Here is a 24,827-nt window from a genome sequence, read left to right on the forward strand (position 1 = left end):
AGTTTTCAACTATAATCTCTTCAAATATTTTCTCATTCCCTTTCTTTTTCTCTTCTTTTTCTGGAACCCCTATAATTCACATGTTGGTGCGTTTATTGTTGTCCCAGAGGCATCTGAGACTCTCCTCAATTCTTTTCATTCTTTTTTCTTTATTCTGCTCTGTGGTCGTTATTGCCACTATTTTATCTTCCAGGTCACTTAACCATTCTTCTGCCTGTTATTCTGCTATTGATTCCTTCTAGAGAAGTTTTAATTTCATTTATTGTGTTGTTCATCATTGTTTCTTTGCTCTTTAGTTCTTCTACATCCTTGTTAAACGTTTCTTGTGTTTTCTCCATTCTATTTTGAAGATTTTGGATCATCTTTACTATCATTACTCTGAATTCTTTTTCAGATAGACTGCCTATATCCTCTTCATATGTTTGGTCTGGTGGGTTTTCACCTTGCTTCTTCATCTGCTGTGTGTTTCTCTGTCTTCTCATTTTGCTTAATTTACTGTGTTTGGGGTCTCCTTTTTGCAGGCTGCAGGTTCGTAGTTCCCGTTGTTTTTGGTGTCTTCCCTCAGTGGCTAAGGTTGGTTCAGTGGGTTGTGTAGGCTTCCTGGTGGAGGGGACTGGTGCCTGTGTTCTGGTGGATGAGGCTGGATCTTGTCTTTCTGGTGGACAGGTCCTCATCTGGTGGGTGCTTTGGGGTGTTTTTGACCTTATTGTGATTTCATGCAGCCTCTCTGCTAATGGGTGGGCTCGTGTTCATGTCTTGCTTGTTGTTTGGCATAGGGTGTCTAGCACTGTAGCTTGCTGGTCGTTGAGTGGAGCTGGGTCTTTGCAATGAGAAGGAGATCTCTGGGAGATTGTCGCCATTTGTTATTACGTGGAGCTGGGAGGTCTCTCGTGGACCAGTGTCCTGAACTTGGCTCTGCCACCTCAGAGGCGCAGGCTTGAGACCCGGCCAGAGCACCAAGACCCTGTCATCTACACAGCTCTGAATAAAAGGAAGAGAAAAAGAAAGAAGGAAGAAAGGAAGAACTGAAGGAAGGAAGGAAAAAAAGAAAATAGAGTAAAGTTATTAAAATAAAAAATAATTATTAAAAATTAAAAAAAGTTTTTAAGTTATAAACAGAAAGAAAGAAGAGAGCAACCAAACCTAAAAACAAATCCACCAATGATAACAAGTGCTAAAAACTATACTAAAAATAAAAAAACAAAAACGGACAAACAGAACCCTAGGACAAATGGTGAAAGCTAAGCTATACAGACAAACTCACACACAGAAGCATATACATACACACTCACAAAAAGAAGAAAAGGAAAAAAAACATAGATATATCGTTGCTCCCGAAGTCCACTGCCTCAATTTTGGGATGATTCGTTGTCTATTCAGGTATTCCACACATGCAGGGTGCGTCAAGTTGATTGTGGAGATTTAATCCTCTGCTCCTGAGGCTGCTGGGAGAAAGTTCCCTTTCTCTTCTTTGTTCATATGCTCCTGGGGTTCACCTTTGGATTTGGCCCTACCTCTGCATGTAGGTCGCCTGAGGGCATCTGTTCTTTGCTCAGACAGGAAGGCGTTAAAGGAGCAGCTGATTCGGGGGCTCTGGCTCACTCAGGCCGGGGGAGGGAGGGGTACGGAATGCAGGGTGAGCCTGCGGGGGCAGAGGCCGGCGTGACGTTGCAGCAGCCTAAGGTGCGCCGTGTGTTCTCCCAGGGAAGTTGTCCCTGGATCACAGGACCCTGGCAGTGGCGGGCTGCACAGGCTCCCGGAAGGGGAGGTGTGACTAGTGACCTGTGCTTGCACACAGGCTTCTTGGTGGCTGCAGCAGCAGCCTTAGCGTCTCATGCCCGTCTCTGGGGTCCGCGCTGTTAGACGGGGGGGTCTGCCCGTCTCTGGACCTCATTTAGGCAGTGCTCTTAATCTCCTCTCCTTGAGCACCAGGAAACAAAGAGGGAAGAAAAAGTCTCTTGCCTCTTCAGCAGCTCTAGACCTTTTCCCGGACTCCCTCCCAGCTAGCCGTGGCACACCAGCCCCCTTCAGGCTGTGTTCACACAGCCAACCCCAGTCCTCTCCCTGGGATCTGACTGAAGCTGGAGCCTCAGCTCCTAGCCCCGCCCGCTCCGGCGGGTGAGCAGACAAGCCTCTCGGGCTGGTGAGTGCCGGTCGGCCCTGATCCTCTATGCGGGAATCTCTCCGCTTTGCCCTCCGCACCCCTGTTGCTGTGCTCTCCTCTGTGGCTCCGAAGCTTCCCCCCTCGGCCACCCGCAGCCTCCACCCGCGAAGGGGCTTCCTAGTGTGTGGAAACCTTTCCTCCTTCACAGCTCCCTCCCACTGGTGCAGGTCCCGTCCCTATTCTTTTGTCTCTTTTTTCTTTTTTCTTTTGCCCTACCCAGGTACGTGGGGAGTTTCTTGCCTTTTGGGAGGTCTGAGGTCTTCTGCCAGCGTTCAGTAGGTGTTCTGTAGGAGTTGTTCCACGTGTAGATGTATTTCTGATGTATTTGTGGGGAGGAAGGTGATCTCCACGTCTTACTCTTCTGCCATCTTGAAGCTCCTCCCCCCTCCTATTGTTTTAAAATATGTGGCATTTGAAGTTTGAGGAAATCTAACCAATTAATGAAAGCTAAATGAGAATCCCTTTGTCAGTAAAATGAAGTCAATTCCATGGGTGCAGAAGGGCATCTTAATGACTTCAAAACCACAGAAAATGTAAAGGGTGGCACATAGCATATAACTGATCAACATGACATAAAATGGAGATAATTTAAGTTCATATAAGTTCATATTTGTTTGCAGCACTTGCTGACTACCAGCACCTAAGAGTAATTACTTGATTCTTCTGCAGTGTCTAGGAGGTGGATGGGGAATAATTAATAAACACAAATGGGACATCAAATGCTGGTGAGCTTAACAACTTTGTGAAAAATAATTCATGGGTTCATTTCAACAGGTACTCCTTGTCAGGCAAAGCCTTGGTTTACCTGCCATTGGCCCAATTACAGGAATCGATGTTGGGTGTGGTGGCACAGGGATTCCTCAGCTTCCTGCCCCTCCCCAGTTTTTTGTTTATAATCATATCTCTTTTCACATTCAGCTCTTCAAGGGCTAAGTTACAAGCTTTGAAGACTGTTAGGATCGACTTTTCTCAATTCTTCCTCCCTTCTTGCCTATTCATTTTTAGTAAGCATCCCACCAGAGCTTGGTTTCTAACTGCTCCCTACAAAGGACGAATACATCAAAAGTTGTCTACAATTTCAGGGTTGTAGAAATTTATCATAAAAACGGGCAGGAGTTTACTCACATGGAGCAAAACAGGTTGGGAAGCATCTGAGTCTCAAATAGGATAATACATGATATTGCTAAGCCATTCCCTGATCGCATTTTACAAATAATTGCCTTCACACCTATTGACCTGCCAATGTCATCCACCCATCCCCCATCCAATAGAACCGCAGGAAATAAGAGTCATCCTTATTCAACCAGCTGGTCCTGAGTGCCTTAGGATGTTAGGCTGTAAATCATTCAAATCCTGGCTGCTTATAAAGCTCAACTCTCAGAACAGAGCTGTAATGGCTGAAGCTCCCATAGGGTAACCTGTTAGGCCAGGCTTGCCCCCTGCTGCATTTAAGGTACCATTGAACCCCAGCAGATTCCAAGAGAGTAAGCACTGCAAAACCCCTCCACACATGTGGTTTTCCTACTCATCTGTGCGAATCTCAGATTACACTTCCCTGCAAGACACTGCAGGCTTCTCCGAGTAAAATAAATTAAATGCTTATTAGGATTCTGCACGTGCTCCCTGTAAACTGCACCCCACATACTACGGTGCTGTCCTTGCCTCGTTAGCACAGACACTTACCCATGGCTGACTAGGGACATCAAACCACTTCAGGTAATTGCATTTCCAGAGCAGTTGATAGTGAAATGGGGAAGATTTGCCCTTGCCCTGATCAAAAAGTAGATAAGGTCTAGCATTCTTGATTTTTAAAAAATAATCAGTCAAAAAAGTTTTGCCTCAAACTATTTGATTGTTTCCTCCCTAACCATGAACTCTAAGCTTTTACCATGTCCTTTGTTTGCAGTATGTGTTTCGTTATTTTATTTAATCATGGACTATCTTTCCACTTAATTAAACTCACTTCACTTTGAAACATTGCATTGAAAAGAAAAATATAGATGTCATGTAGAATTATTTCACTAGTCTATTTTATCAGTCAAATAATTGCTCCCTGCCCCCAGGTAGTTAAAGATGACACATTGTTGCAACTATGATCAAAATCTTTCTCTCTTCTTTTTTCAAATTCCACAATTTTTAAGGCTAGGTAACTATAAAAGAGTCAGATCCTGAATACTGCCAAGAAAACATCTTCCAAAATCAGACATTTGGATTTCTGATTAGTTACAAAAAAAGATCCATGAAAAGAAATGGATTAGGGAAAATACTGTAGTGTTCCTTTACTGTTCAACTTAGTTATGTCTTCATTTTCTTTTTTTAATTTAATTTTTATTTTATATAGGGGTATAGTTGATTTACAATGCTGTGTTAGTTCAGGTATACAGCAAAGTGATTCAGTTATACATATACATATATCCATTCTTTTTCAGATTCTTTTCCCATATAGGTTATTACAGAATATTGAGTGGAGTTCCCTGTGCTGCACAGTAGGTCCTTGTTGGTTATCTATTTTATATACAGTAGTGTGTATATGTCAATCCCAATCTCCCAATTTATCCTTCCCCCACTTCCCTTTCTGTAACCATAAGCTTGTTTTCAAAGTCTGTGAGTCTATTTCTGTTTTGTAAATAAGTTCATTTGTATAATCTTTTTAGATTCCACATATAAGTGATATCATATGATATTTCTTCCACCGTCTGACTTACTTCCCTTAGTACGATGATCTCTAGGTCCATCCATGTTGCAAATGGCATTATTTCATTCTTCTGTTGGGCTGAGTAATATTCCATTGTATATATATATATATATATATATACCACATCTTCTTTATCCATTGCTCTGTTGATGGACATTTAGGTTGCTTCTGTGTCTTGGCTGTCGTAAACAGCGCTGCAATGCATATTCAGGTGCATGTATCTTTTCGAATTATGGTTTTCTCTAGATATGTGCCCAGGAGTTGGGATTGCTGGATCAAGTGTAGTTCGATGTTTAGTTTTTTAAGGAACCTCCATACTGTTCTCCACAGTGGCTGTACCAATTTACATCCCTACCAACAGTGTAGGAGGGTTCCCTTTTGCCATACCTACTCCAGCATTTATTGTCTACAACTTTTCGATGATGGCCATTCTGATCGGTGTGAGGAAATACCTCATTGTAGTTTTGATGTGCATTTCTCTAATAATGAGTGATGTTGAGCATCTTTTCATGTGCCTATTGGCCATATGTATGTCTTCTTTGGAGAAATGTCTGTTTAGGTCTTCTGCCCATTTTTTGATTGAGTTGTTTGTTTTTTTTTTGCTATTGAGCTACATGAGCTGTTTGTAGATTTTGGAGATTAATCCTTTGTTGGTCGCATTGTTTGCAAATGTTTTCTCCCATTCTGTGAGTTGTCTTTTCGTTCAGTTTAGGGTTTCCTTTGATGTGCAAAAGCTTTTGAGTTTCATTAGGTCCCATTTGTTTATTTTTGTTTTTATTTTCTTTACTCTAGAAAGTAGATCCAGAAAGATATTGCTGCAATTTATGTCAAAGAGTGTTCTGTCTATGTTTTCCACTAAGACATATTCATAGTATCCAGTCTTACATTTAGGTCCTTAATCCATTTTCATTTTTGTGTATGGTGTTAGAGAATGTTCTACTTTCATTCTTTTACATGTAGCTGTCCAGTTTCCCCAGCACCACTTATTGAAGAGGCTGTCTTTTGTCCATTGTATATTCTTGCCTCCTTTGTTGTAATTAATTGACCATGGATGCATGGGTTTATTTCTGGGCTCTCTATCCTATTCCATTAATCTATATTTCTGTTTTTGTGCCAGTACCATACTGCTTTGATTACCATAGCTTTGTCATATAGTTTGAAGTCAGGGAGCTTGATTCTTCCAGCTCTGTTTTTCTTTCTCAAGATTACTTTGGCTATTTGGGGTATTTTGTTTCCATATGAATTAAAAAATTTTTGTTCTAGTTCTGTGAAAAACGCCATCGGTAATTTGATAGGGATTGCATGGAATCTGTAGATTGCTTTGGGTAGTATAGTCATTTTGACAATAGTGATTCTTCCAATCCAGGAACATGGTGTATCTTTCCATTTGTGTTCTCTTCGATTTCTTTTATCACGTCTAATAGTTCTTAGAGTACAGGTCTTTTGCCTCTTTAGGTAGCTTTATTCCAAGGTATTTTATTCTTTTTAATGAGATGGTAAATGGGATTGTTCCTTTAATTTCTCTTTCTGATCTTTTGTTGTTCGTGTGTAGGAATGCAAGAAATTTCTGTGTATTAATTTTGTATCTTGCAACTTTACCAAATTCATTGATGAGCTCTAGTAGTTTTCTGATAGCAGCTTTAGGATATTATATATATAGTATCGTGTCATCTGCAAACAGTGACGGTTTTACTTCTTCTTTTCCAATTTGGATTCCTTTTATTTCTTTTTCTTCTCTGATTGCCATGGCTGGGACTTACAAAACTATGTTGAATAAAAGTGGTGACAGTGGACATCCTTCTCTTCTTCCTCATATTAGAGGAAATGCTTTCAACTACTTACTGTTGAATATAATGTTAGATGGGTGTTTGTCATATATGTCCTTGATTATGTTGAGGACATAATCCCACTTTCTGGAGAGTTTTTATTATAATTGGGTGTTGAAATTCATCAGAAGCGTTTTCTGCATTTATTGAGATGATCATATGGTTTTTATACTTCAGTTTATTGTCATGTATCACAATGATTGATTTGCAGATATTGAAAAATCCTTGCATCCCTGAGATAAATCCCACTTGATCATGGTGTATGATCCTTTTAGTGTATTGTTGGATGTGGTTTGCTTGTACTTTGTTGAGGATTTTTGCATCTATGTTCATCAGTGATATTGACCTGTAATTTTCCTTTTTTGTGGTATCTTTGTCTGGCTTTGGTATCAGGGTGATGGTGGCCTCGTATAATGAGTTTGGGAGTGTTCCTTTCTCTGCAGTTTTTTGGAATAGTTTCAGAAGGATAGGTGTTAACTGTTCTCTAAATGTTTGATAGAATTCACCTGTGAAGCCATCTGTTCTGGACTTTGTTGGAAGTTTTTAAATCAAAGTTTCAATTTCAGTAGTTGTGATTGGTCTGTTCATATTTTTTATTTATTCCTGGTTCAGTCTTGGAAGATTGTACCTAAGCATTTGTCCATTTCTTCTAGGTTGTCCATTTTTTTTGGCGTAAAGTTGCTTGTAGTAGTCACTTACGCTCCTTTGTATTTCTGTGGTGTCAATTGTAACTTCTCCTTTTTCATTTTTAATTTTACTGATTTGAGCCCTCTCCCTTTTTCCTTGAAGAGTCTGGCTCAAGGTGTATCCATTTTGTTTATCTTCTCAAAGAACCAGCTTTTAGTTTCATTGATTTTTTTCTACTGTTTTGTCTCTATTTTATTTCAGCTCTGATCTTTATGATCAGAAAGTATTCTTTCCATCTACTACCCTTGGGTTTTGTTTGTTGTCCTTTCTCTAGCTGCTTTAGGTGTAAAGTTAGGTTGTTTGAGATTTTTCTTGTTTCCCGAGGTAAGATTGTATGACTGTATGCTTCCCGTGTAGAACTGCTTTGCGAAATCCCAAAGGTTTTGGATCGTTTTGTTTTCTTTTTCATGTCTCTAGGTATTATGAGGTTGTTTTAGTGCATTTTATTTTATTATTTTTTTAACATCTTTATTGGAGTATACTTGCTCTACAATGGCATGTTAGTTTCTGCTTTATAACAAAGTGAATCAGCTATACATATACATATATACCCATATCTCCTCCTCCTTGTGTCTCCCTCCCACCCCACCATCCCACCTCTCTAGGTGGTCACAAAGCACTGAGCTGATCTCCCTGTGCTATGCAGCTGCTTCCCACTAGGTATCTCTTTTACGTTTGGTAGTGTATATATGTCGATGCCACTCTCTCACTTTGTCCCAGCTTACCCTTCCCCCTCCATGTGTCCTCAAGTCCATTCTCTACAACTGCGGCTTTATTCCTGTCCTACCCCAAGGTTCTTCATGACCTTTTGTTTTTTTTTTTTAGATTCCATATATATGTGTTAGCATATGGTGTTTGTTTTTCTCTTTCTGACTTACTTCGCTCTGTATGACAGACTCTAGGTCCATCCACCTCACTACAAATGACTCAATTTTGTTTCTTTTTACGGCTGAGTAATATTCCATTCTATATATGTGCCACATCTTCTTTATCCATTCATCTGTTGATGGACACTTACGTTGCGTCCATGTCCTGGCTATTGTAAATAGAGCTGCAATGAATATTGTGATACATGACTTTTTGAATTATGGTTTTCTCAGGGTATATGCCCAGTACTGGGATAGCTGGGTCATATGGTAGTTCTATTTTTAGTTTTTTAAGGAACCTCCATACTGTTCTCCATAGTGGCTGTATCAATTTACATTCCCACAAACAGTGCAAGAGGGTTCCCTTTTCTCCACACCCTCTCCAGCATTTATTGTTTGTAGATTTTTTATTTTTTTTTGCGGTATGCGGGACTCTTACTGTTGTGGCCTCTCCCATTGTGGAGCACAGGCTCCAGACGTGCAGGCTTAGCGGCCATGGCTCACGGGCCCAGCTGCTCCGCGGCATGTGGGATCTTCCCAGACCGGGACACAAACCCGTGTCCCCTGCATCGGCAGGTGGACTCTCAAACACTGCACCACTAGGGAAGTCCTGTAGATTTTTTGATGATGGCCATTCTGACTGGTGTGAGGTGATACCTCATTGTAGTTTGATTTGCATTTCTCTAATGATTAGTGCTGTTGAGCATTCTTTCATGTGTTTGTTGGCAATCTGTATATCTTCTTTGGAGAACTGTCTGTTTAGGTCTTCTGCCCATTTTGCATTGGGTTGTTTGTTTTTTGATATTGAGCTGCATGAGCTGCTTGTAAATTTTGGAGATTAATCCTTTGTTAGTTGCTACGCTTGCAAATATTTTCTCCCATTCTGAGGATTATCTTTTCGTCTTGTTTATGGTTTCCTTTGCTGTGCAAAAGATTTTAAGTTTCATTAGGTCCCATTTGTTTATTTTTGTTTTTATTTCCATTTCTCTAGGAGGTGGGTCAAAAAGGATCTTGCTGTGATTTATGTCATAGAGTGTTCTGTCTATGTTTCCCTCTAAGAGTTTGATAGTATCTGGACTTACATTTGGGTCATTTTGAGTTTATTTTGAGTTTATTTTTGTGTATGGTATTAGGGAGGGTTCTAATTTCATTCTTTTACTTGTAGCTATCCAAATTTCCCAGCACCACTTATTGAAGAGGCTGTCTTTTCTCCATTGTATATTCTTGCCTCCTTTATCAAAAATAAGGTGACCATATGTATGTGGGTTTATCTCTGGGTTTTCTATCCTGTTCCATTGATCTATATTTCTGTTTTGGGGCCAGTACACTACTGTCTTGATTACTGTAGCTTTGTAGTATAGTTAGAAGTCAGGGAGCCTGATTCCTCCAGCTCCATTTTTCTTTCTCAAGATTGCTTTGGCTATTAGGGGTCTTTTGTGATTCCATACACATTGTGAAATTTTTTGTTCTAATTCTGTGAAAAATGCCATTGGTAATTTGATAGGGACTGCATTGAATCTGCGGATTGCTTTGGGTAGTGTAGTCATTTTCACAATGTTGATTCTTCCAATCCAAGAACATGGTATTTCTCTCCATCTGTTTGTATCATCCTTATTTTCTTTCATCAGTGCCTTATAGTTTTCTGCATACAGGTCTTTTGCCTCCTTAGGTAGGTTTATTCCTAGGTATTTTATTCTTTTTGTTGCAGTGGTAAATGGGAGTGTTTCCTTAATTTCTCTTTCAGATTTTTCATCATTAGTGTATAGGAATGCAAGAGATTTCTGTGCATTAATTTTGCATCCTGCTACTTTACCAAATTCATTGATTAGCTCTAGGCATTTTCTGGTAGCATCTTTTTGATTCTCTATGTGTAATATCATGTCATCTGCAAACAGTGACAGCTTTACTTCTTCTTTTCCTATTTGGATTCTTTTTATTTCTTTTTCTTCTCTGATTGCTGTGGCTAAAACTTCCAAAACTATGTTGAATAATAGTGGTGAGAGTAGACAACCTTGACTTGTTCCTGATCTGAGGAAATGGTTTCTGTTTTTCACCATTGAGAACGATGTGTGCTCTGGTTTTGTCATATATGGCCTTTATTATGTTGAGGTAAGTTCCCTCTGTGCCTACTTTCTGGAGGGTTTTTATCATAAACCAGTGTTGAACTTTGTTGCAAGCTTTTTCTGCATCTATTGCGGTGATCATACGGTTTTTCTCCTTCAGTTTGCTAATATGGTATATCACATTGATTGGTTTGCGTATGTTGAAGAATCCTTGCATTCCTGGGATAAACCCCAGTTGATCGTGGTGTTTGATCCTTTTACTGTGCTGTTGGATTTGGTTTGCTAGTATTTTGTTGAGGATTTTTGCGTCTATGTTTATCAGTGATATTGACCTGTAGTGTTCTTTCTTCGTGACATCTTTGTTTGGTTTTCTTATCAGGGTGATGGTGGCCTCATAGAATGAGTTTTGGAGTTTCCTCCCTCTGCTATATTTTGGAATAGTTTCAGAAGGTTAGGTGTTAGCTCTTCTCTAAATGTTTGATAGAATTTGCCTGTGAAGCCATCTGGTCCTGGGCGTGAGTTTTTTGGAAGATTTTAATCACAGTTTCCATTTCAGTGCTTGTGATTGGTCTGTTTATATTTTCTATTTCTTCCTGGTTCAGTCTCGGAAGGTTGTGCTTTTCTAAGAATTTGTCCATTTCTTCCAGGTTGTCCATTTTATTGGCGTAGAGTTGCTTCTAGTAATCTCTCATGATCCTTTGTAGTAATATCTCATGATCCTAAGCAGTGTCAGTTGTTACTTCTCCTTTTCCATTTCTAATTCTATTGATTTGAGTGTTCTCCCTTTTTCCTTGAGGGGTCTGGCTAATCGTTTATCAATTTTGTTTATCCTCTCAAAGAACCAGCTTTTAGTTTTATTGATCTTTGCTATTGTTTCCTTCATTTCTTTTTCATTTATTTCTGATCTGATATTTCTGATTTCTTTCCTTCTGCTATTTGGGGTTTTTTTGTTCTTCTTTCTCTAATAGCTTTAGGTTTAGGTTGTTTTTTGAGACGTTTCTTGTTTCTTTATTTTATTTTATTTTATTTATTTATATTTTGCGGTACGTGGGCCTCTCACCGTTGTGGCCTCTCCCGTTGTGGGGCACAGGCTCTGGACGTGCAGGCTCAGCAGCCATGGCTCACAGGCCCAGCCACTCCACGGCATGTGGGGTCTTCCCAGACCGGGGCACGAACCTGTGTCCCCTGCATCCACAGGCGGACTCTCAACCACTGCACTACCAGGGAAGCCCTGTTTCTTGTTTCTTGAGGTAGGATTGTATTGCTGTAAACTTCCCACTTAGAACTGCTTTTGCTGCATTCCATAGATCATTCTGTTTTCATTGTCACTTGTTTGTAGGTAATTTTTGATTTCCTCTTTGCTTTCTTCAGTGATCTCTTGGTTATTTAGCAGTGTATTCTTTAGCCTCCATGGGTTTGTATTTTTCAGATATTTTCTTGTAATTGACATCTAGTCTGATAGCCTTGTGGTCAGAAAAGATACTTGATACAATTTCAGTTTTCTTAAATTTACCAAGGCTTGATTTGCGATCCAAGATATGATCTATCCTGGAGAACGTTTCATGAGCACTTGAGAAAAAATTGTATTCTGTTGTTTTTGGATGGAATGTCCTCTAAATACCATTTAAGTCCATCTTGTTTAATATGTCATTTAAAGATTGTGTTTCTTTATTTTCATTTTGGATCATCTGTCCATTGGTGAAAGAGGGGTGTTAATATCTCCTACAATAATTGTGTTACTGTCGATTTCCCCTTTTATGGCTGTTAGCATTTGCCTTATGTGTTGAGGTGCTCCTATGTTGGGTGCATAAATGTTTACAGTTGTTATATCTTCTTTTTGGATGGATCCCTTGATAATTATGAGTGTCCTTCTTTGCCTCTTGTAATAGTCTTTATTTTATTTATTTATTTATTTTGCGGTACGCAGGCCTCTCACTGTTGTGGCCTCTCCTGTTGCGGAGCACAGGCTCCGGATGCGCAGACTCAGTGGCCATGGCTCACGGGCCCAGCTGCTCCGCGGCATGTGGGATCTTCCTGGACCGGGGCACGAACCCACGTCCCCTGCATCAGCAGGCGGACTCTCAACCACTGTGCCACCAGGGAAGCCCCAGTAGTCTTTATTTTAACGTCTGTTTTGTTCAATATGAGAATTGCTACTCCGGCTTTCTTTTGGTTTCCATTTGCATGGAATATCTTTTTCCATCCCCTCACTTTCAGTCTGTACGTGTCCGTAAGTCTGAAGTCAGTCTCTTGTAGACAGCATATATACGGGTCTTTTTTTTGTATCCACTCAGTCAGTCTATGTTTTTTGGTTGGAGCATTTAGTCCATTTACATTTAAGGTAGTTATCGATATGTATGTTCCTATTCCCATTTTCTTAATTGTTTTGGGTTTGTTATTGTAGGTCTTTTCCTCTCTTGTGTTTCCTGCCTAGAGAAGTTCCTTTAGCATTTGTTTTAAAGCTCGTTTGGTGGTGCTGAATTCTCTTAACTTTTGCTTGTCTGTAAAGCTTTTAATTTCTCTGTTGAATCTGAATGAGATCTATGCTGGGTAGAGTAATCTTGGTTTTAGGTTTTTCCCTTTCATCACTTTAAATATGTCCTGCCACTCCCTTCTGGCTTGCAGAGTTTCTGCTGAAAGATCACCTGTTAACCTTATGGGGATTCCCTTGTATGTTATTTGTTGTTTTTCCCTTGCTTTTAATATTTTTTCTTTGTATTTAATTTTTGATAGATTGATTAATATATGTATTGGTGTGCTTCTCCTTGGATTTATCCTGTATGGGACTCTGCGCTTCCTGGACTTGATTGACTATTTCCTTTTCCAATTTAGGGAAGTTTTCAACTATAATCTCTTCAAATATTTTCTCATTCCCTTTTTCTCTTCTTCTTCTAGGACCCCTATAATTCACATGTTGGTACGTTTATTATTGTCCCACAGGTGTCTGAGACTCTCCTCAATTCTTTTCATTCTTTTTCCTTTATTCTGCTCTGTGGTAGTTATTTCCACTATTTTATCTTCCAGGTCACTTATCTGTTCTCCTGCATCATCTATTCTGCTATTGATTCCTTCTAGAGAATTTTTAATTTCATTTATTGTATTGTTCATCATTGTTTGTTTGCTCTTTAGTTCTTCTACATCCTTGTTAAACGTTTCTTGTATTTTCTCTATTCTATTTCAAAGATTTTGGATCATCTTTACTATAATTACTCTGTATTCTTTTTCAGGTAGACTATTTCCTCTTCATTTGTTTGGTCTGGTGGATTTTTACCTTGTTCCTTCATCTTCTGTGTGTTTCTGTCCTCTCATTTTTCTTAACTTACTGTGTTTGGGGTCTCCTTTTCGCAGGCTTCAGGTTCGTAGTTCCCGTTGTTTTTGGTTTCTGCTCCCAGTGGCTAAGGTTGGTTCAGTGGGTTGTGTAGGCTTCCTTGTGGAGGGGACTGGTGCCTGTGTTCTGGTGGATGAGTCTGGATCTTGTCTTTCTGGTGAGCAGGACTGTGTCTGGTAATGTTTTGTGTTGTGTGACCTTATTATGATTTTAGGCAGACTCTCTGCTAATGGGTGGGGTTGTGTTCATGTCTTGCTAGTTGTTTGGCCTAGGGTGTCTAGCACTGTAGCTTGCTGGTCGTTGAGTGGAGCTGGGTCTTAGCACTGAGCTGGAGATCTCTGGGAGAGCTTTCACTGTTTGATATTGCATGGAGCTGGGAGGTCTCTGGTGGACCAGTGTCCTGAACTCGGCTCTCCCACCTCAGAGGCACATGCCTGATACCCGGCTGGAGCACCAAGACCCTGTCAGCCACACAGCTCAGAAGAAAATGGAGAAAAAAAGAAAGAAAGAAAAATAAAGTTATTAAAATTTAAAAAATTATGAAAAGTAAAAAAATTAGTAATAAAAATGATAAAGAAAGAAGATAGCAACCAAACCAAAAAACATATCTACCAATGATAACACACACTAGAAACTATACTAAAAACAAAACAAACAAAAAAAACCAGACAGACAGAACCCAAGGACAAATGGTAAAAGCAAAGCTATACAGACTAACTCACACAAAGAAGCATACACATACACACTCAGAAAAATTGAAAAAGAAAAAACAAAAATATATACATATATTTTAAAAAAAGGGAGAGAACAGCCCAATCAGCAAACAAATCTACCAATGATAATAAACTCTAAATACTAAACTAAGATAAACATAAAACCAGAAACAAATTATTTGCAGAAAGCACACCCCAAGTCTACAGTTGCTCCCAAAGTCCACCACCCCAATCCTGGGATGATTCATTGTCTATTCAGGTATTCCATAGATGCAGGGTACATCAAGTTGATTGTGGCGATTTATCCGCTGCTCCTGAGGCTGCTGGGAGGAATTTCCCTTTCTCTTCTTTGTTCACAGAGCTCCTGGGGCTCAGCTTTGGATTTGGCCCTGCCTCTGTGTGTAGGTCACCTGAGGGTGTCTGTTCCCTGCCCAGACAGGACGGGGTTAAAGGAGCCGCTGATTAGGGGACTCTGGCTCACTCAGGCCGGGGGAGGGAGGGGTACGGAATCCAGGGAAAGCCTGTGGTGGCAGAGGCTGCTGTGACATTGCAACTGCCTGAAGTGTGCCATGTGTTCTCCCGGGGAAGTTGTCCCTGGATCATGGGACCCTGGCAGTGGTGGGCTGCACAGGCTCCTGCGAGGGGAGGTGTGGTTAGTGACCTGTGCTTGCACTCAGGGTTCTTGGTGGCTGCAGCAGCAGCCTTAGTTTTTCATGCCCGTCTCTGGTTTCCGCACTGATAGCCACAGCTCGTGCCCATCTCTGGAGCTCATTTAGGCGGTGCTCTGAATCCCCTCACCTCACACACCCTGAAACTGTGGTCTCTTGCCTCTTAGGCAGTTCCAGACTTTTCCCCAGACTCACTCCCAGCTAGCTGTGGCGCACTAGCCCCCTTCAGGGTGTGTTCACACAGCCAACCCCAGTTATCCTCCTGGGGTCTGACCTCCAAAGCTGGAGCCTCAGCTCCCAGTCCCCACCCACCCCAGTGGGCGAGCAGACAAGCCTCTCATGCTGGTGAGTGCTAGTTGGCACCAATTCTCTATGTGGGAATCTCTGTGCTTTGCCTTCTACACCCCTGTTGCTGTGACCCTCCATGGCTCCAAAGCTTCCCCCCTGCCTACCCCCTGTCTCCATCAGTGAAGGGGCTTCCTAGTGTGTGTAAACTTTTCCTCCTTCACAGCTCCCTCCCCAAGGTGCAGGTCCTGTCCCTATTCTTTTGTCTCTGTTTTTTCTTTTTTCTTTTGCCCTACCCAGGTACGTGGGGAGTTTCTTGCCTTTTGGGAAGTCTGAGGTCTTCTGCCAGCATTCAGTAGGTGTTCTGTAGGAGTTGTTCCACATGTAGATGTATTTCTGAGGTATTTGTGGGGAAGATGAGGATCTCCACATCTTACTCTTCTGCCATCTTAAAGTTCTCTCTCTAGGTATTTTTTGATTTTCTCTTTGATTTCTTTGGTGATTGGTTGTTTAGTAACATAGTAACATATTGTTTAGCCTCCACGAGTTTGTTTTTTACAGTTCTTTTCTTGTACTTGATTTCTAGTCTCCTAGCATTGTGGTTGGAAATGATGCTTGATATGATTTCAGTGTTCTTAAATTTCCTGAGGTTTGCTTTGTGGCCCAGCATATGATCTACCCTGGAGAATGTTCCACGTGCACTTGAAAGAATGTGTATTTTGGGGCTTCCAGATGGAATGCTCTATAAATATCAATTAAGTCCATCTGGTCTAATGTGTCACTTAAGGCCTGTGTTTCCTTACTGATCTTCTGTCTGGATGATCTATCCATTGATGTAAGTGGGGTGCTAAAATCCCCTACTATTTTAGTGTTACTGTCAATATCTCCTTTTATAGTTACTAGCATTTGCCTTACGTATTGAAGTGCTCCTGTGTAGGGTGCATATATATTTATAATTGTTACATCTTCTTCTTGGGTTGATCCATTATGAAGTAGTGTCCGTCTTTGTCTCTTGCAACAGCCTTTATTTTGAAGTCTATTTCGTCTGATATGAGCATTGCTACTCCAGCTTTCATTTGATTTCCATTTGCATTGAGTACCTTTTTCCATCCCTTCACTTTTAGTCTGTATGTGTTCCTAGATCTGAAGTGGGTCTCTTGTAGACAGCATATATACAAGTCTTGTTTTTGTATCCATTCAGCCAGTCTGTGTCTTTTGGTTGCAGCATTTAATCCATTTACATTTAAGATAATTATTGATATGTATATTCTTACTGCCATTTTGTTAATTGTTAGGATTTGTTTTTGTAGGTCATTTTTCTTCCCTTTCTCTTTTGTTCTCTTGTGATTTGATGATTATCTTTAGAGTTGTGTTTGGCTTGCTTTTTCTTTTTTGCATGTGTATTTATTGTAGATTTTTGGTTTGTGGTTACCACGAGGTTTTGATATAGAAGTCTATACCTATATACACGATTGTTTTAAGTTGCTGGTCTCTCGATTTCAGATGCATTTCCAATAGCCTGCATTTTTAATTTCCTCAACAATTTCTAGTTTTGATATATTTGTTTGTGGATGAGTTCCTACCTTTATGTTTGCCTTTACTGGTGAGCTTTCTTATTTGTAGTTTTCTTGTTTCTAGTTGTGTCCTTTTCTTTTCCGCCTAGAGAAATTCCTTTAGCATTTGTTTCAAAGCTGGTTTGGTGGTGCTGAATTCTCTTAGCTTTTGCTTGTCTGTAAAGCTTTTGATTTCTCCATTAAATGCGAACAAGAGCCTTGCTGGGTAAAGTATTCTTGGTTGTAGGTTTTTCCCTTTCGTCAGTTTAAATATATCATGCCGCTCCCATCTGGCTTGCAGAGTTTCTGCTGAGAAATCAACTGATAACTGTATGGGGATTCTGTTGTATGTTATTTGTTGCTTTTCCCTTGTGCTTTTTAATATTTTTTGTCTTAATTTTTGTCAGTTTGATTAATATGTGTCTTGGTGTCTTTCTCCTTGGGTTTATCCTGCATGGGACTCTCTGTGCTTCCTGGACTTGAGTGTTTCCTTTCCCATGTTAGGGAAGTTTTCAGCTATTATCTCTTCAAATGTTTTCTCAGGCCCTTTCTCTCTCTTCTTCTCCACGCAAATGTTGGTGCATTTAATGTTCTCCCAGAGATGTCTTAGACTGTCCTCATTTCTTTTCATTCATTTTTCTTTATTCTGTTATGCAGCAGTGATTTCCACCAGTTTGTCTTCTAGCTCACTTATTCATTCTTCTGCCTCACTTATTCTGCTGTTGATTCCTTCTAGTGTGTTTTTCATTTGTTATTGTATTGTTCATCTCTGTTTGTTCTTTAGTTCTTTTGGGTCTTTGTTTAACAGTTCTTGAATCTCCTTGATCTATGTTTCCATTCTTTTTACAAGATCTTGGATCATCTTTACTATCATTACTCTAAATTCTTTTTCAGGCAGATTGCCTATCTCCACTTCACTTAGTTGTTCTTCTGGGATTTTATCTTGTTCCTTTATCTGGAATATACTTCTTTGCTGCCCCATTTTATCTAGCTTTCCGTGTTTGTGGTCTCTGTTTCTCAGGCTGCAGGTTTGTAGTCTGGTGTCTGCCCCTTCGTGGGTGAAGTTGGTCCAGGGGCTTGTGAAGGCTTCATGGTGGGAGAGACTGGCGCCTGCCTACCGATGGGTGGAGCTGGGTCCTGTCCCTCTGGTGGGCAGGGCCGTGTCAAGGGGTGTGTTTAGAAGTAGCTGTGTGCTCAGGATGACTTTAGGCAGCCTGTCTGCTCATGGGTTGGGCTGTATCCCACCCTGTTGGTTGTTTGGCCTGAGGCATTCCAGCACTGGAGCCTGCAGGCTGTTGGGTGGGGCCAGGTCTTGGTGCCACATTGGTGAACTCCAGGAGAGCTCACACTGATGAACATTCATTGGGGCCTCTGCCACCAGTGTCCTTGCCCACACAGTGAACTATAGCCAACCCTTTCTCCCCCAGAGACCCTCCAAGACCCACATGTATGTCTGTTCCAGGCTCCTATGGAGTCACTGCTTTGCCCTGGTCCCAGTGCCCCCTCCAAGAGTGGAGTCTCTGTTTCCCCCAATCCTGTGGAGCTCCTGCACTCAAACCCTGCTGCCCTTCAAAGCCACATGTTCTGGGGGCTCCTCCTCCCAATACCAGACCCCCAGGCTGTGGAGCCTGATTTGGGGCTCAGAACTCCTATTCCTGTGAAAGAACCTCTGTGGTATAATTATTTTCCAGTCTGTGGGTCACCTACCTGGCAGGTATGGGATTTGATTATATTGTGAAAGCACCTCTCCTACCGTCTCTTTGTGGCTTCTTCTTTGTCTTTGGATGTAGAATATCTTTTTTGGTAGGTTACCGTCTCTTTTGTCAATGGTTGTTCAGGAGTTGTGACTTTGGTGTTTTCATGAGAGGAGGTGAGCTCAAGTCCTTCTACTCCACCATCTTGTCTCCTCCCTTCACCTGAGCAAGTGGCCAGAGGTGCAAGTTAAGGCATCATAGTGGATGGACACCACTGTTGACATGTGGGCAGAGCTTTGTGGCCAGTGGGAAGCGGTTTATGGTAAAAGATGCTTAGGCAAGGCTGTGGGAAGGGGTGTGAGCTCCCTTGCCCTCTCTGAGCCTCCATGTGTTCACCAACCTGGAAGATCCTATCTTCATTTTCTTTTGTTAGATGAGATAAAGACTTTCCTTGAGAGTATGTCCACATCTCTGACAAAAAGGCATCTTCAGTCTATTAGTAAATTCTGATCTAAATTCATTAGTTAAAATAAGGATAAGTACTTAGTATTCAGGACCCATCTCTGACTAAAGATTAATTTCATAATCTAAAAATATTTAGAATAACAAGTGACTACTTCAGATAATTCTTCAAAGGGCATATTGAAAGAGAGGAATACATAATCCTCAGAAAACAGTGCCTTCCAGATTGATTTACAGTTGAGTCCTAAGGAGCAGTGGGCCCTTCAGAGCTAGACAAAAATGCCATGAGTGGGATCAAAATTAGTTCAGGACACTGATAGGTCAACAACATGAGAAAAGAATTTTTTTTTTAAGCATTTTGCCCTTTTTTAAGGCAGTGTCTTAGTTTTCTGCCTTTGCTCACCTATGGATAATGGACACAAGTCTATATAGAATGGAGCCCGAGCTCTTGGAGCAGTGAGTATCTCTGAAGGAGTCAAGGTTTGTGCACTCAGCATGTGTTCACCAGCCACCTAGGATATGCCACTTATTTTAGGGGTCAGTTCCATACCCATCCCCCGAGTTCTGCAGCTTTCCCCCCATACTTCTCTACATTTGCAAAGTGGTGTTGGCTTAACAGAGTGTGTTCTATGGAACTCAGATACTTGAGAAAGAAAAGCTTCTCTTGCAGAATAGTTTGGGAAGTGCTGAATACTCTCTCCACTCCGTGCAGATTTACAACATACATTAATCAAAAGAGAACTTGGTGGAAATTGCAGTAGGCAGCAGAGTTTCTCTGTCTGGGTCTGCTACCAACTAGCTGTGGGGTTAGGGCAAGTCCGTACAGCTTCAGAGGGCTTGGCTGGCTTATCTCTAACACATGAGCACTTTCTCAGCCACCTTAACAACTGCCTTCTGACATGGCCTCAGACTGTGGGAATCTGGAGCATTTCTGGCTGCCCTCCCAGATCCATTTCTTCCTTCCTCCTCTTTAATTCCTATTTTGCTCAGCTATCTACGCTCTGCCGTGCACCGCACATGCCTCAGGGGACAGAGATCTCCCTTCAGCTGTACTAAAGCCAAGGGTAACCACATCTTCCTTGGCTTCCTTTGTGATTTGCTGGGAGCCTGGGTGAAGACTTTTACTTCCTGGCATGTGTCCAGTAGTATCCCTCTGTCTCTTCCCCGGATGTTGGCTGGGACATATGGGATAGCTGTGCGATCTCCTTACCAGAGGACATGGGGGAGATGGAGCCCAAAGAACAGCAGAGAACGGAGCTAGAACCACCGAGTTAAGTCCACCCTGAATCCCACTCTCCCTCTGGACTTCTAGTTGTGTGAGCCACATATTTATTTATGCGAATTTGATTGGGCCTCTCTGTTATTTGTAGTTGAAGTCATCCGGATGGATACATCACTCTCTAAAAGGTACTCTCCTTGGGGACCCTCAACAACCTAGACAGAGTCTGTCTCCAGGACCTGCTTGCCCCCTGTTGCTTATCCTCCTTTAGAGAATATTTGAGTTGGATCTGGTCTTTCGTCTCTGCTTAGCCTCTGTGGACAGGCTCCATTGCCCTTGGCTTCGTGTTGCTCCTGCTGCGGACACAGCCATGACTTGCAGGGAGTCTAGTCAGTGGTCAGAACCCTGGACATCCTGCTTGGCTAGAAGAGGTACAGGTTTCCTGCAGGTCCCACTCGTCCAGGCCTCCCAGGACCATCCCCAACAGGGCAGCTCTGCCAAGCCACGGTGTCCTCCAGTTGCTCCTAGCCCCTTCACTGGGACCAATTTTCATAGACCAAAAAAGTACAGATATGGAGGTTTAGGAGTTGCATGGTGGATGCTCTCAGTAAAGCCTCTACAGCCTTATACTGAGGCCCTGCATTATTGTTTGTAAAGATGATGCCCTAAGACTACCAGTATCAGAATCACCAGATTCATGACTAGATAGATGCTTGTTCAGAATGCAGGTTCCCAGACTCCTTGAATAGTATTCTTGGGATTGAGCTGTGAAAGCCCTATTTTTTACAGCCTACACTCTGAGTAACTCACATTCTGAATTACCCCCTAGATAGCTCAGCTCCTAGCCTCAGCATCTGATAAAAGAGGCCAAGGCAGTGAGGGAGGGGGATGGGGGAGGAGACAGAACTATGAGGCCAAAGGAGAAGTGGGAGGTGTGATAGGAAGATGCTAGACTGTTTCGGGTGCACAGCCGTGGAGCTATGCCTAAAGGCAGACTGAAATTACGACAGCCATTTTCTCTCCAGTTTCTACAACTTTCACCTTTGTGCATCCACTATTCACCTTTGTCCTCTGGCATGCTTTGTCCCCTGACATATCCAGCATCACAGTGAAACCCTCCACAAATCAAAGAGTCAGTGACCAAGATCTAGGTGAAAAATAAAATGTCCAAGATCCGAAGGTCAGAGCAAAGTTTCATAAGATGGCAATTGACGTCACAAAAACCGTGCATTAGAGTTAGTAATTTTTTACATGTGAGATATTTCCCAGTTCCTAAGTCCGTGCCGGTTCATACTGCTTATTTCACGCTTTGCACAGCTTTATAAGTTTTCTCCCAGTGAGAAAGGGAAACTGACCCACCTCCTTCCCTTTTCTTATGAGATGTATTTTACACAGTGACTGACACAGCAGAAAGGGAAACTGACCCACCTCCTTCCCTTTTCTTATGAGATGTATTTTACACAGTGACTGACACAGCAGAATGCAGACTGTATGGAAAACAATACCTGTAATTTCTGGCTGCTAACTTCACTCAGAGTTGGATTTGGGGAGGGTTTAGACGCAGCAAGGAAAAGATGTGTTCTGTACCTTTTTTTTTTTTTTCTTTTTCAGAAAGTGATGGATGGGAATTCAGTTTATTCTAGAATGTAGATCTATTCAAAGTGGACCTTTGACAGGTCGTTCCCTCACACACTCCTCATATTCATAGCTAATCCCCTGGTCTCTTTTATAAGAACAAACCTACATACCCTCATGCCCTCACTACTCCAGTTTTCAATGGACATTTTGACAAAGTACTTTTCATCATCTTGCTCATTAGGAGCAAATGAAATTAATCTGAGGTCTGGAACACTTGGCCATTCTAAGTCACTATGCAGTGGACTAAAAAAATCCATGCAATGGACTCTGATTAGATTTTTGGATTCTAGTTTTAAAACAATTACATTGGAGACATCACACAGAGTCCACTTATAATGCAGAGGGCTTTCAAGGTCAGGTGTTAAAAGTTTGGGCCTTCTGATCAGTAAGTCACCCCCATCTCTCATTCTCTAGTTTAGTGGCTCCCAAAATGGCTATGTAACAGAATCACTTGAGGCATTTATAAAAATACAGATTTTCTGACTTGGCCCCAACAAAAAGAATCTGACTTTCTGGATTTGGGGCCTGGGAGTCTGATTTTCTTTTTTTTTAAATATAAGTTCCCTGAGTGATTTTCATGCAGCCACCAAGGACCCGTTTACAGAAGACGTTTAGGAAGCACTTCTCTGGTCCAGTGGTTCTTGAACTTGCGTGTGCATCAGAAGCACCTGGAAACTTTATTAAAACACAGATTGAACCCTCAGAATTTCTGATTCAATGGGCCTAGAATGGAGGCTGAGCATTTGCATTTCTAACAAGTTCCCAGGTGATGCTGACACTGCTGGTCCAGAGACCACAATGAGAACCACAGCTCCAACCCAGGTTACTTGTGAGCATATTTATTATTCATTAGCACTTCTATTATGTGGCCAAAGACTGGGCTTCAGAAAAAGGAATAAACCTCTCAGGTCAAGGGTAACACACCCGGGTGAGCATCATAATCACCTGGGAGCTTTTTCTTTAACATTTAATTATTGGGGTTAGGCTTGGGCTTCCATCCCAGATCTACTGAGTCAGTGTCTCCAGGATGCCCTGGGAATTTGTATTGTTTTGAAGTTACCCAGAAGATTCTGATTACAGGGACTTGAAAACATTGCCTTAGATGAGCCACACTTATGAGTTCATGAATAACTTATACTAAAAAACTGTTGTTTATCTGAAATTCCAATTTAATGGGGCATCCCATGCTCTTAAATATTTGTAAATCTGGCACCCCTACTCACTCAGCTGCCTTTGCAGGAGTTTGTTTCCTCTGTGTGTTCTCTCTTTTGCTCAGCATAGCCCTATCTTAAATGCTCAGTGGACCGGTGTTAAGGTAAGGAGGGCAATCCATGAAAACAAAATGTGTGGGGTGAAGAAGAGAAAATTAAGATGTTTCCTCAAGAAAGGAAAAAAAAAGGAAAGATCATTAATCTAGAAAGCAGAAACAAAATCAGAAAAAAATACTGGCTGCTAATGGTTTTTTAACCAATTCGTCAACTACACAGACGAATAAAAATACACCCACCAAAGATGCTATTAAAATGTTCCAACTGAAGCCATATATAATTAATTTCAAACAAGCATAAATGATAAAAACTCAAATACTTCAAGGTGCTGAGTGAAAGGCAGGATAAATTTACATCAGGCTTCAAAACGGATGCTTCCAGGTGAGTCTGGGGTTTCAGCCAGAGACAGGGAGGTAACGATGTCTGCTTCCTCCCTGTTGTACTGGAAGCTAAAGAGCCTTAGGATGAGACTCTCCCAGTGTGTCAAGGATGAGAAGAAACAGACGGCTCGGCACCTTACAACAGCACGTTAACTACTGAGAGGCTGAATCAAAGGAGTGGAACAAACAGTCAAAACAAAGAAACATTCATGGATGCATCTAAGGAAAGTGATCTGGCAAAAACCACTGCAGAGGCTGAGGAACCCCCCGTGAGCACCATGGTCCCTGTAAAGCAAGCAGCTTTCTCCCAATGCACTTCTGCCATTTCAGAGGTTAGGGGTCGGCACACTTTTCCTGTAGAAGGCAAAATAGTAAATCTTTTAGATTTCGTAGGCCAGATGCTCTTTGCTGCATCTACTCATCCTCGGTGTTGTAGCAGGCAAGAAGCTTGTAGACAATAGGTAAACGAATGGGCACGGCTGTGTTCCAATAAAACTGTGTTCACAGAAATAGATAGTTGCTATAGAGTGAGCATCTGTCTCCCCCAAATTCATGTGTTGGAGCCTAAGTCCCAGATGGGGTGGTATTTGGGTGTGGGGCCTCTGGGAGATGGCTAGGTCATGCAGGCGGAGCCTCATGAACACGATTAGTACCCTTACGCTCACTCTGCACTCTGCCCTGAGAGGATATGAGAAAACCAGTCTGCAAACCTGGAAGAGGGCTCTCACCAGACAGTAGATCTGCTGGCACCTTGATCTTGCATTTCCCAGCCTCCAGAACTGTGAGGATGACATGTTCTAGTTTAAGCCACCTGGTCAACAGCCTATTTGCTACAGCAGACTGAGAGCAGTGAGATGTATTTGTCCCATGGCCCATAGTTTGCCAACCCCCATCATAGATGAGCCCGTGTGGCAAGGACAGCATCATTAGTGGATTCTATGGAGCACTCGGTATTCTAATGGTAGATGCTCAACTAAAAAAAAACCGAACAATTCATTAACTCCTCACTATACATACAAGGGCAGAGTGTTTAAAGGTCACCCCAAAGTGTAAAGGCAGGAAATTAGGATTCTGGGACTGTGTTATAAGAAGGAAAGAGAAGACAAGGGGACCAAACATTTTAGCATGTGTTTAGAAATGTTCTCTTAGTGGCCCTGACATTCAGAGGCAAGTTGACTGGGAGAGGGACACTGGTGCCAGTTTCTCTGTCTTTAAGCTGCTACTTTTGAGGGTCCATCACATGATAAGGTATCATCTTCCTTGATCAGGGAGGTTTCCTCACCTTCTCAATTCACTAGTTTTGCATTTAGCATCCTAA

At 41.6% G+C, this 24,827-nt stretch overlaps 1 protein-coding gene across 2 annotated transcripts in view; it reads right to left on the reverse strand.

Moving 5' to 3' along the window:
- Window positions 1-24,827, reverse strand: part of LYPD6B (LY6/PLAUR domain containing 6B) — a 264,288-nt gene that overhangs the window by 7,799 nt on the left and 231,662 nt on the right. The window lies entirely within an intron of this gene.

This window comes from Delphinapterus leucas, chromosome 8, assembly GCF_059928025.1.
Source record: "Delphinapterus leucas isolate spDelLeu-1000000601 "Yukka" chromosome 8, BTC_Dleu_Yukka2, whole genome shotgun sequence".
Taxonomy (NCBI): Eukaryota; Metazoa; Chordata; class Mammalia; order Artiodactyla; family Monodontidae; genus Delphinapterus; species Delphinapterus leucas.